General features: G+C 39.6%; 1 long non-coding RNA gene across 1 annotated transcript; it reads left to right on the top strand.

Moving 5' to 3' along the window:
* Positions 1-2296: 2296 nt before the first annotated feature.
* Positions 2297-12837, top strand: LOC132378669 (uncharacterized). Its single transcript, XR_009507151.1, has 3 exons — positions 2297-2368; positions 3165-3250; positions 12618-12837. It is a non-coding gene; the product is annotated as an uncharacterized LOC132378669 (long non-coding RNA).
* Positions 12838-13141: the final 304 nt, after the last annotated feature.

Raw genomic sequence — 13141 nt, 5'->3', positions numbered from 1 at the left:
GGTTCCAAGACTCAAATATCATTGAAAACCAAATTCCTTTTTAGTTAGAATGAGTGAGATTTATTAGAATATCCTTTATTACTCCAATTTCTCCAACTAAAAGATTTGGTTCTATTCCCTATTTAAAGGCTTTTAGACTAACTTCCTTTTTATTTATCCCTAGTTAGTTAGAAAGCTAATTGAACTCCTTATCTAAATATTATGGTTAACTTTAGTTTCAGTTCAGGTCAGCATGTCCTCAAATTCAAATACAACAGTGCTAAAATTATATGCACATATATAGCTTAACTCCTTTCATAACAAATTCTCCAACATCACGACTTTTAAACAAAGTAAATCTCATTCAGCAATTTATCCAAGTCTTTGCAAAAATAATCAGTTCTTCCAGAAAATCAAATTCAAAATCTTTAAATGAAAAGTAAACATACATCCAAACATATTAAATCCTGTTGAAGGGTCTTGGCCATACTCTTTTCCATAGATGCTGCCTAACCTGCTAAGTTCCTGCAGCATTTTTTGTGTGTTGCTTGGATTTCCAGCATCTGGCAATTTTCTCTTGTTTGTATTAAATCTTCTATGTCTTGAAACATTTTGACCCGGCACTGATTCTTCGAACTTGGCTGGTTCACCATCTTGTTTCTTGGTTCATTGGATGAAGTGGAAGGTCATCCATAGAAAGTCAGTTCACAATACCCATACAAAATAACCTGACCAGTAAACAGCAAGATTACAGTACCTACACAAAAAAACCTGACCATTATACAGCGGGATTACAATACCTACACAAAAAAAATCTGACCAGTATACAGCAGGGTTACAATCCTTAAGTTGTTATGTGCGTTCTATTTTCTATTTCAAAATAATTCAATATCACATTGTCATTTCCAAACAGTTCTCCATTGCAACACTACTGATTTAACAGAACTAATTCCTGGTTACATGGTAGAGATGTTGGACACTACTCTCTGTCAACATTGTCTCACTATAGCTGATGTTTGCTATAACCATAGCTTCAATAAATCTTTTATTGATATCTTCCCTCCTCCAGGGGTTTTACCTTGAGACTTTCCAGTAAGTACAGTAGAGATAGTAACTACAAACTCCACTCCTAACAGTTTATATCTTTAGCTTGTTTCTATAGGGCTCCACAGGGGACTGTCCTGTCTTCCTTTCTCTTCACCATCTACACCTCGGACTACAACTACTGCACAGAGTCTTGCCATCTTCTGAAGTTTTCTGATGACTCTGCCATAGTTGGATGCATCAGTGAGGGAGATGAGGCTGAGTACAGGGCTACGGTGGGAAACTTTGTCACATGGTGCGAGCAGAATCATCTGCAGCTTAATGTGAAAAAGACTAAGGAGCTGGTGGTGGACCTGAGGAGGGCTAAGGCACCGGTGACCCCTGTTTCCATCCAAGGGGTCAGTGTGGACATAGTGGAGGATTACAAATACCTGGAGATACAAAATGACAATAAACTGGACTGAACACTGAAGCTGTCTACAAGAAGGGTCAGAGCCGTCTCTATTTCCTGAGGAGACTGAGGTCCTTTTAGATCTGCCGGAAAATGCTGAGGATGTTCTATGAGGTTGTGGTGGCCAGTGCTGTTGTGTGCTGGGGCAGCAGGCTGAGGGTAGCAGACAAACTCATTCGTAAGGCCAGTGATGTTGTGGGGGTGGAACTGGACTCTCTGATGGTGGTGTCTGAAAAGAGGATGCTGACAAGTTGCATGCCATCTTGGACGATGACTCCCATCCACTCCATAATGTACTGGTTAAACACAGGAGTACATTCAGCCAGAAACTCATTCCACCGAGACGTAACACTGAGCGTCATAAGAAGTAATTCCTGCCTGTGGCCATCAAACTTTACAACTCCTCCCTCGGTGTGTCAGATACCCTGAGCCATTAGGCTGGTTGTGGACTTATTTCCACTTGGCATGATTAAGTTATTATTATTTAATTATTTATGTTTTTATATTGCTATATTTCTTCACTATTCTTGGTTGGTGCAGCTGTAGTGAAACCCAATTTCCCCTCAGGATCAATAAAGTATGTCTGTCTGTCTGTCTGGTTGTGTTCTGTCGGTTGTCTATGCCCTGCGTCAACCACACAGCATTCTCGCAAGGCTCTTTTCTTGAAGTTCTCATTTTTGTTAAATTCAGTAAACCTCGTTTTCATCCCTTCACCGGTGGAGCTTTCTAACATTACATCTTTCAGTTTAATTAACCTGGGTTACAAATTTCTGTGAATAAATAAGAACCATAGGAAATAGGTGACCTTTGATAAGAACAGAGGTGAAAGAGAAGATACAGAGCAGGAAGAGAAACAAGATAAAGAAAAAAAAAGAGAGAGAATAAATACAGAAGGTGGGTGGAGAGGCAGACAATGAGGGAGTGAGAGGAATGAGAAAGAGAAAAGACAAAAGACAGTGGATAGAAAGAGAGATGCAGAGGTTGGAAGAACTGAGAGACAGATCACAAGAGAGTGAAAGATTGAGGAGGGAATGGAGGAAGAAAGAGGGAAATAAAAATAATTAAGATTGAAGAGAGAGTGTGGAACATTACGGGAAATAGAAACAAATGAAAAACATGATAGGGAAAGGAGTTATGAGGCAGGTGGAAAAAAAGAGGAAACACAAAAGGAGAGAAAGGTTATAAAGAGGGAAAACAAGTGAAGGAACCAGAGACTATATAAGTCTAGTATTAAGTCCAGTGAAAGGAATGTGAAAAGGTTTTGGTTTGTACCAACAAAGATGTAGAAATGTCAAGAAATTGATTAATGGCCATTGTTTCAGGGAAAGGGAGGTAAAGTCAGTGGAGAATTTCTAGTGACTGCAGCAAACTAAAAGGATGCAGTATGATGAAAATTCTTAAATAACCTTGCTGCCAGTCATTTTCCTGGTGCATGTTTAGTTACCACAGAAATGGTATGCTAAATGAAAAATTAATCAGCTTCCAAGCAATAGAAACAATTATTAAACTAAATAGCCAAACACATGACCTCTTCCAATGAATGACGCTTTCAAATAAGCAAATTAACCCATTCTCTTTGGTTTACACAAAACTGTTATCAATCCTTTCCTATTGCCGCTTATCAATTCCCTGTGTAAGTAATTAAAATTATTTTTCTCCTCTCTATTATTTATTCATTTTTGTTTCCTAGGTGTCCCTGCGACATATACCATGGGACGGCGAACCCTTGGGTAATGCTCTGCTAGTGAAGTGTGCCAGAGGTATTTAGTAGTGAAGGTAATGTAAATTGAATTCATTAGTCATTTGGTTATATAACTCTTGAATCTCATTTAAAAAGTGCATGCTGAATATGCAGTGTAGCATGTCTGAATTGTACTGTGGATAGGGATATTTCATGAGAAACAAATAAAAATTTGCATTGCATTCTTCTTTTAAATGTCATATTGATGTGTGTAAGAAAGCTGAAAACATGGAATAAACTGGAAGCAGGATTACAATGAATTTCACTGCCCTTTGGCCCAATAGGACCATGCTGATTTTTATGGACCACTCAATTCTCCTCATAATTTACATGTAAATGTTCGTGTTTACAGCAGCAAAAATGACAAGAAATAATGGTGTTACAACAGGGAATTCTATTTCAGGATAAGCAAAGAATGCTGGAATTTTGAAATAAAAAACTGAAAATTCTTGAGGTACTCAGTGGGCCAGTCGACAATGTTAACGTTTCAGATTAATGATTCATCTGAATCGGAAAACTGAAGACACACGGGTGTTGTAAGTTGCATACGAGAGGACAAGGTGGATGAATGAATCTCAATGCTTGTGATAAGATGGAGAATTCAGGTGATGATAAAAAAAAACTACAGTTGTGCCAGCAGTGAGGGGATGGTAAAAGATTAAAGATTAGCTTTAATCTGCACCCAACGAGCGCAGCCTCAGCACAGAAGGACATTCCTTCAGAACAAAGATGAAGAATTTTACTGCTAGAGGCTGGTGAAACTGTGAAATTCATTGCCATGGATGACCGTGGAGAACAAGTGATTCGGTATACTTAGTGGAGATTGATAGATTTTTAATTAGTAAGGATGTTAAAGAAGGCTGGATAATGGGGGTTGAAAAGGCTAATAAATAGACCACTGTGGAATGGAGGAGCAGACTCAATGGGACAAATATGCTAATTCTCCCACTCTGTCATGTGGTCTGATGGTCTTTGGCTGTTGTCACATGTCTATCAAAACACCAAAACATACAGTGAAATGTGTCATTTGTGTCGATGGCCGACACAGACAAAGGTTGTGCTCGAGGCAGCCTGCAAGTGCTGTAATGCTTCTGGAACCAAATTAGCATATCCACACTCACTATCCTTTGCTAACTCATACACCTCTCGAGTGTAGGAAGCGCACAGAAGAAGCCCACACGGTCACAGGGAGAATGTACAAACTCCTTACAGCCAGTGACAGCAATTGAACCCCAACCTCTGGTGCTGCAATGCGTTGCACTATCATGCCATCTCATGATGAATGCTTTCTGATAACAGCTGATCTATCTGGAGGAGAAACAAATAGAAGGAGAGGGATAATAGCAGAAGAAAGAAAAATAAAAGAAACAGAGGTCTAACCTGAGGTGCAGAGCATAGTAGTTGCAGGGTATCTGAAATAAAAGAGAAAGCTAAAAACACTCAATAGGCAAGGTAATACCAGAATTGACTAATTCTGATGTAAGCTCGTCCACAAATAACGTTTTATTTTTATTTGGGGATACAGCATGGAATGGGGCCTCCAGGCCCTTAAAGCTGTGGCACCCAGCAACGTCCTAGTATAATCACAAGACAATTTACAAAGACCAATTAACCTACTAACCAATATGTCTTAGACTGCAGAAGGAAAACAGAGCAGCCAAAGGAAACCAACACATTTCATGAGGAGGACGAGCAGACTCTTTACATATGACATTGGAATTGAACTCCAAAACCTGACTCCCCGAGTTATAATAGCATTGGTATGTTACCACAGATTTTCCTTTCTCTAGAGTTGCTACCTGACCTGCTGAGTGCATCACCTCGATTGTTTTGCTCTCTGTCCTGCTATAGACATTCCTTTTGTTGCCTTCTCATTCCCTCTTTAGTATGACTTAAAGCTCATGTTTCTTACTTTCCTGTTCTTTCCCAAACACTAGCAATTGTTATGTAGCCAAACATTCAGACTTTGCATACAATGCCTTAGCTGCAAAAGGTAAGCATGCCATATAATTTCCTCACCTGCCTGTCTGCCATTATCAGGGTATTAGTTTATCCACTAAAGTCTCTGGTCTTTAACACTCACCATAGTCCTAGTAATTATTGCACAGTCCTGTTCCGGTTTAATTTCCCAAAATATATAACTTGGCACTCATCTGAGTTCAACCCCATCTGCACTTTCCTTGCCCACTTTCTCAATTGATCAACGTGCTGCTGGAACCATAGGCAACCTTCTTCACTGCCCACTATACCATCTATTTTGGATCATTGACACACCTACTAACCACACCATTTACATACTCATCTAGAACTCAATAGATTCTGCAGATGCTGAAAAGTCAGCAAAATGCTGGAGGAACTCAGCAGGTCAGGTAGCATCTATGGAAAGGAATAAATAGTTGAAGTTTCAGGCTGAGACCATATCTAAGGACTGGAAAGGAATGGAGAAGAAGCCAGAATAAGAAGATGGGGGAAAGGGAAGAAGTTAGAAGGTGTAGGTGAAGCCAGGTGAGTGGAGGAGAGGGAAGGGTATGAGAAGTTGGGATACGATAGGTAGAAAAACCAAAACGCTGCAGAATCAGGAATCTGATAGGAGGGGAGAGCGGACCATATGAGAAAGAGAAGGAGGAGGAGCACCAAGAGAAGACATTGGCCGGTGAGAAGCAGCGAAGAGTTAAGATGGGAACCAGAGTGGGGGATGGAAGAAGAGGAGAAATCAATGATCTTGTCATCAGATTGCCGAGATGGAACATGAACTGTTGCTCCTCCAACCTAAGAGTAGCTCCATCATGACAGTAGAGGGGACCATGGAACAACTTAATGGAATGGGAGTGGGGTTTAGAATTAAAATGATTGGCCATGGGAAATCCTGCTTGCTGTGAATAGGGTGAAGGTGCTGGACAAAGTGTTCTTCCAATCTACGTTGGTCTAATCAATGTAGAGGAAGTCACTCATCGAGAACAACTTCAAAGTAATTAATTCTATTTTTTTCTTTCTCCAATTGTCACCTCTGATCCCTTTGCAAATTACTTTATCATGTACCCTCAAGTAATCACTTCCTCCACCTTGGAAAGTTGCTCTTTATTTACTTAATTTAAACCTTTCAAGGAGAATATATTTTTCTTCCCAACAGGCTTCCTCTATCAGTATTCTTACACATGGTGCCCAACAGCAGAACTGCTCAGGGGAAATATACTGGATGAGGAGTTCAACTGCAATTCCACTGAATATAATCCTTGCTGACAAGGCACCATGCTGAGAATGTACAATTTGAATTCAACTCTAATGTTTCATTCCTTTTCTCAATCTTAACCATGTTACAATTTAGAAGTGGTAGAAACAATTACAGTTGTAGAGAACAACCTTCCAGCGATTGTGTTGTTTTCCATTCACAGGATTGAATTAAGATGCACTAAGCTGAAGAATTTACCAGAAGTTAGTCAATATGTTTCTTATTGGTTTCGTGAGGTATGCTCTGTCACCCTGTCCTTCTTTGCTATATTTTCACCCTCAAGATTAAAGCACTATGTTGCCATGAGGCACTCCATCAATTATCCTGTTCATTGCTCTACAAAGTGCAAGGCTGAATACTGATCCATATCTTCCTTTCGGGAAGGGTGTATGATGAACACTTGCAATCTGAATGACAATAGACAGTAGGTGCAGGAGCAGGCCATTCGGCCCTTCTAGCCAGCACCGCCATTCACTGTGATCATGGCTGATCATACACAATCAGTACCCCGTTCCTGCCCTCTCCCCATATCCCTTGACCCCGCTATCTATAAGAGCTCTATCTAACTCTCTCTTGAATGCATCCAGAGACTTGGCCTCCACTGCCTTCTGGGGCAGAGCATTCCACATATCCACCACTCTCTGGGTGAACAAGTTTTTCCGCATCTCTGTTCTAAATGGCCTACCCCTTATTCTTGAACTGTGGCCTCTAGTTCTGGACTCACCCATCAGCGGGAACATGTTTCCTGCCTCCAGTGTGTCCAATCCCTTAATAATCTTATATGTCTCAATCAGATCCCCTCTCATCCTTCTAAATTCCAGTGTATACAAGCCCAGTTGCTCCAATCTTTCAACATATGACAGTCCGGCCATTCCGGGAATTAACCTTGTGAACCTACGCTGCACTCCCTCAATAGCAAGAATGTCCTTCCTCAAATTTGGAGACCAAAACTGCACATAATACTCCAGGTGTGGTCTCACCAGGGCCCTGTACAGCTGCAGAAGGACTTCTTTACTCCTATACTTAAGTCCTCTTGTTATAAAAGCCAGCATGCCATTAGCTTTCTTCACTGCCTGCTGTACCTGCATGCTTGCTTTCATTGACTGATTTACAAGAACACCTAGATCTCGTTGTACTTCCCCTTTTCCTAACTTGACTCCATTTAGATAGTAATCTGCCTTCCTGTTCTTGCCACCAAAGTGGATAACCTCACTTTTATCCACATTAAACTTAATCTGCCATACATTTGCCCACTCACCCAACCTGTCCAATTCACCCTGCATTCTCATAACATCCTCCTGACATTTCACAATGCCACCCAGCTTTGTGTCATCAGCAAATTTGCTAATGTTACCTTTAATCCCTTCATCTAAATCATTAATGTATATTGTAAACAGCTGCGGTCCCAGCACCGAACCTTGCGGTACCACTGGTCACAGCCTGCCATTCTGAAAGGGACCCGTTAATCACTACTCTTTGTTTCCTGTCAGCCAGCCAATTTTCAATCCATGTCAGTACTCTGCCCCCAATGACTACTCTTGTGTGAAGAACTTGTTTACATCTTTCTAAATCAGCGTCATTGAGCAACTTGCTGAGGTAAAGTTTATGGAGGAGAAAACCAGAAACCTGTGTCAGTATTGGTTTCAGTTTATTATTGTCACATGTACCAAGATACAGTAAAAAGCTTGTTGTGTACTGTTCAGAAAGATCAAACCATTACACAGTGCATTGAACTAGAATAAGGTAAAAACAGTAACAATGCAGAATATAAAGTAAGTTACCAAAAAAACTACAGTGCATAAATTGGAATCAGAATCTCATTTGTTAATACAGACATATAGTATATTATAAAATGAGTTGTTTTGCAGCAGCAGTATAAAACAAGACATAAAGATTGTTATAAGATACAAAAATAAATAAACTGAATAATGAGGTAGTATTCCACAAAAGCAGGTGGGAAATTTGAATTGAATACAGTAAATAAACACTGGAATTTATAAAACAAAGCTTAATGTCAATAATGATAATCATGAAACAACTAAATTGTAAAAAAAATACAACTGGCTTGATAATATTGTTTAGGAAAGGAAATCTGCCAATCTTGACTAGTCTGGCCTCTATGTAACTTTAGACTTATACCAATAACAATAACTCCACAAAGCTTTGAGTTTGAAGCCAATTAGGTTTGAATTTTGAATGCAGACACCTTTGAAATAATTCACTCTGAACTTGCACTTCTCCATATCCAAATATGCCATCCTTGTTCGCTTTCTTCATCCTTTCATGCCTGATGACCACCTGCATATTTTATACACCATTTGTCACAGCTTTATAATGTGGTAAAATATATGGATATGGTTCATGCTGGAAATGCACTGAGCTGTAAACAGTGCAATAAAACAAATTCCACACTCTCCTGCTCCCAGAGATGAATTTCCTGCAATTAGAATCAGAATCAGGTTTAGTATCACGGGTCTAAATTGTGAAATATGTTGTTTTGCAGCAGCAGTACATTACAATAAAAATAATAATATTAACTATAAATTATTATAAGATGTATAAATAAAAAGTCAATTAAATATACAGTTCTAAAAGAGAACAAAAAATAGTGAGGTAGTGCTCGTGGGTTCATTGTCCATTCAGAAATCTGATGTCAGAAGGATAGAAGATGTTCCTGAAATATTGAGTGTGTGTTTTCAGGCTCCTGTACCTCTCCCTTGAAGGTAGAATTGAGAATAGGACATGTTCTGGGTAATAGGGATCATGGATGACGGTTGCCACATTTTAAACCATTGTCTTTTGAAGGTGTCATTGATAGTGGAAAGGTTAGTGCCCATGATGGAGCTGGCTAGTTTACAAATTTTTCTGATCCTATGTAGTGGCCCCCCCATACCAGATGGTGATACAAACAGTTAGAATACTCGCCATGGTTCATCTGCAGAAATTTGCAAGAATCTTTAGTTACATACCAAGACTCTCCTCAAGCTCCTAATAATATATAGCTGCTGTCGGGACATTTTTGTGATTGCATCAATGTGTAGATCTTCAGAGATGTTGTCATCCAAGAAATTGAAACTGCTCACCCTTTCCACTTCTGATTCCTCAATGAGGACTGGTGTGCATTCCCCTTCCTGAAGTCCATGATCAATTCCTTGGTCTTATTGATTGTTGTTGTGGCACCAACCAACCAGCTGAAGTTTTGACAACAGTAGTTGTGTCACCGGTGCATTTGTAGATGGCGTTTCAGCTCTGCCTAGATACACAGTCATGGGCGTAGAGAGAGTAGAGCAGTGGGGCAAAGAACACATCTGTGAGGTGTGTCGGTGCTCATTGTCAATGAGGAGGAGATGTTAGTTCTGATCCGCATAGACTGAGGTCTTCCAGTGAAGAAGTCAAGGATCAAGTTGCAGAGGAAGGTACAGAAGCCCAGGATATAGAGCTTGTTGATTAGAACTGACGATATAATTGTGTTAAATACTGAGTTGTAATCAGTAGGCAGCAGCCTGATGTAGGTGCTTCTATTGTCCAGGTGATCCAAGGCTGAGTGCACAGCCAATGAGGTTGCCTCTGTTATAGACCTGTTGTGGCAATAGGCAAATTGCAGTGGGTTGCTTAGGCATGAGTTGAATCTGCCCATGAGCATGACTCAAAGCACTTCATCACAGTAAATGTGAGTGCAACTTGGCAATAATCATTCAGGCAGCTCACCCTCATCTTCTTGGGCACTGGTATGATTGTCGCTATTTGAAGCAGATGGGAACCTTTGACTGCAGCAATGAGAGACTGAAGATGTCCTTGAATACTCCCACAGTTGGTTGGCACAGGTTTTCAGTGGCCTACCAAGTACACAATTAGGGCTTGATGCACTGAGAGGTTTACCCTCTAGAAAGATGTTCTGATGTCAGCCTCCAAGGAAGAGATCACAAGCTCACCAGATGCTGAAGGGATACGCTCAGGTGTAGTCTCATTTTCTCTTTCAAAGCATGCATAAAAGACTTTGAGGTAATCTTGAAGTGAAGCAACACAGTCATTCGTTATGTTCTTTTGCTTTGTAGGCAAATGGCCTGCAAACTCTGCCAGAACTGACTTACATCTGATTTTGTCTCTACCTTCCATCAGAATTGCTTTTTCTTTGCTTTTAAAATAACCTTCTGAGGTCTCACCTGGACTTCTTGTATAGTGCTGAACCACCAGTCTTGCATGCCACCAATCTAGCCTTCAACAGACTGAATCTCCTGGTTCTTTCATGGTTTTTGGATTGGGTATGTCTGGTATGTTCTTGAACGCACACACTCATCAAGAATTTGTGGATGAGTGTCCTGCTTCACTGGAGAAGGGATCTGATCTTAAGAAGTAAGAATTCAGGGTGACAAGCAGTAATTCATAAGTGGAGTAATTAAACTTATTTCCAGTATTTGATGTGACAATGTGTTATATTCAGTGGGTTCAGTGCACTAATTGAGCAGTCCAGTGAGAAGCTCTCTCTCACTGGAAGCACAGGTCAGATAATCAATGAAACTGAAATGTGGCAACATTATCTTTTCATTGCTTCCAACTTGGTTGCAGCTTTCACATTCTTGGTTTGAGAAGAAGTTTAAGGTGAATCATCCAGAATTACTTGTGAACCTCAGATGCAGAGAAATTTCATCCCATTTAGCTCTTCCATCCCCATTCTTCTCTGTCTTGAGCTACTTCCCAAGCTATTCCCACTCCAATTCTCCATAGTGCCAAATCAACCCAGGTCAGTTGAAAGCATTGCAAACTTTGGGCTGAATCAGAGCACAAACTGCACAGAAGTGGTATTAGTTTTAGAAAGGACTCAATGTTTGTTTTATATTGTAGAATCTGGAGTACAGCAGGGATATTGCTTTGTATTTAATGAATCTCATGGAATAATTTACTATAATTTCAAATTACTATAATTTTGTTATCTTCTGTCTGGGTAAGTAATGCATCATCAATAACTCTAGGAGACTGGAAGTGAACGATAGGCTTTTATTAACAGCGATAAAGGGACCACGGCCATGTTGAAGACTGAGGGAGGAGCAGTGCCCCCAATAGCCTTTATACAGGGGTCTGTGGGAGGAGCCTCAGGAGCAGTCAGCAGGGTATACATACCTGTCCAGACAGGTATACATAGTTTACCACATTAAGCTTTGCAGATATACTATTGTGCATGAAATTTACCTGTGTGCAGCTTGATAATTCCTCCCATTCTGGGCTTTGAAATCGGAATATAGGTGTGGTCAGGTAACAGCTTTTATCATTTTCTGAATAAAGTGCAGTAAAAAAGACCATCTGTGAATAGTTTGGCAGATATTTTTTTAAATATTTAGTTTAGTTTTAACATTGTTGTTTGCCAAAGCTTCCATGACCAATCAAATCTCTGAACTAATGAATCTTACTCCAGGTACAAAGTGGTTGATTCTAGAATGGGAAAGCAGCCTTTCATTAAGTCCTATTTTATCTTCATTGGAATCCTTAAAAGCTAAATTTTCTAAAGAAATTCAAGCATTTTAGGTTTTAAACTTGGTTTAGATTCACTCTGATATGTTGTCATTAAAGCTCATATTTAATCTTTTACAAGCAAACCTTTATGTGAGCATTAACCAAATAGCTGTAGGAGCGCATTAATTTATGCTGAGATGCTAACTGTTATTTTCTTTCCTCTGCAATCAATAATGTTTCACATTTATTCATTCCTCCTCTGTGCTTGAGATACCGATCAATAAAGACTTTTACGGAATTATTGGAAGGAAATGTTCAAGTCATGCATAAAGTATCTTTAATTCAAAAAGCTATAAGCTGTGATCAATTGGTAGTACTAATTTATAGTGATACTCACATTCTACACTGGAACGGGTTCCAGCAGTTGTTGTTCTAACTACTAAAGGCATTGACATCAAACAGATTAAGAACTGTACTTGTTCTGTTCCAATAACTGCTAGTTATTGTGAATATATTAATAAATTGTTCTATAAATAAATGACAAAGCAAAATTCTATTTTCAAATTAATTATATTACTTTATTTTAAGTTTACCTAACTTTTCTGATGTGATGAATGTGGGGTTAAGACATTTTATTCCAGTGTGGAAGTGGGAATTCAGACTGAGCAGAGGATGTAGACAGTCAGTGATGTTGAACCACTGACCCTCCTTGCTTTCTTCCTCAGAGATTCATTGTATATATTGTTTGAAGTGAATTGCTGAAAGACCACCAAACCTGAAACATTTTGAAGATGAGATAAATACAACTCAACTGCCTAGTGACAAACTGGACTGCAAGCACGCTGTTAAAATGGAGAGTTTAATGAATCCACTCATGTCCACAAACCACTGGAATCTTAATTTTTCTCTGGAATATGGGGCTTCTTCCTAAGCCAAATCTTCATTACATGCAGTTAATGGAAAAGTTATATAAAACCACTATAAAATATTGATGCAGCCCTCACCGGCATATCTTCCATTTCCTGAATATCTGTTCTTCCTGCCACCTTAAAAGTGTAAGAGTTCCTCTTGTCCTTACCTACAACCCCACGAGCCTCCACATCCAAAACATCATTTCCTGAACATTTTGACACATCCAAAGGGATCCTACCATCAAACATAACTTTACGTCCCCCCACTCCACTTTCTGCTGGAATCATTCCCTCCACAATTCCCTTGTCCATTCATCCCTCCCCATCAATCTCTCTTT

This window comes from Hypanus sabinus, chromosome 20, assembly GCF_030144855.1.
Source record: "Hypanus sabinus isolate sHypSab1 chromosome 20, sHypSab1.hap1, whole genome shotgun sequence".
Taxonomy (NCBI): domain Eukaryota; kingdom Metazoa; phylum Chordata; class Chondrichthyes; order Myliobatiformes; family Dasyatidae; genus Hypanus; species Hypanus sabinus.
This window is presented reverse-complemented; position numbering and strand designations above follow the sequence as displayed.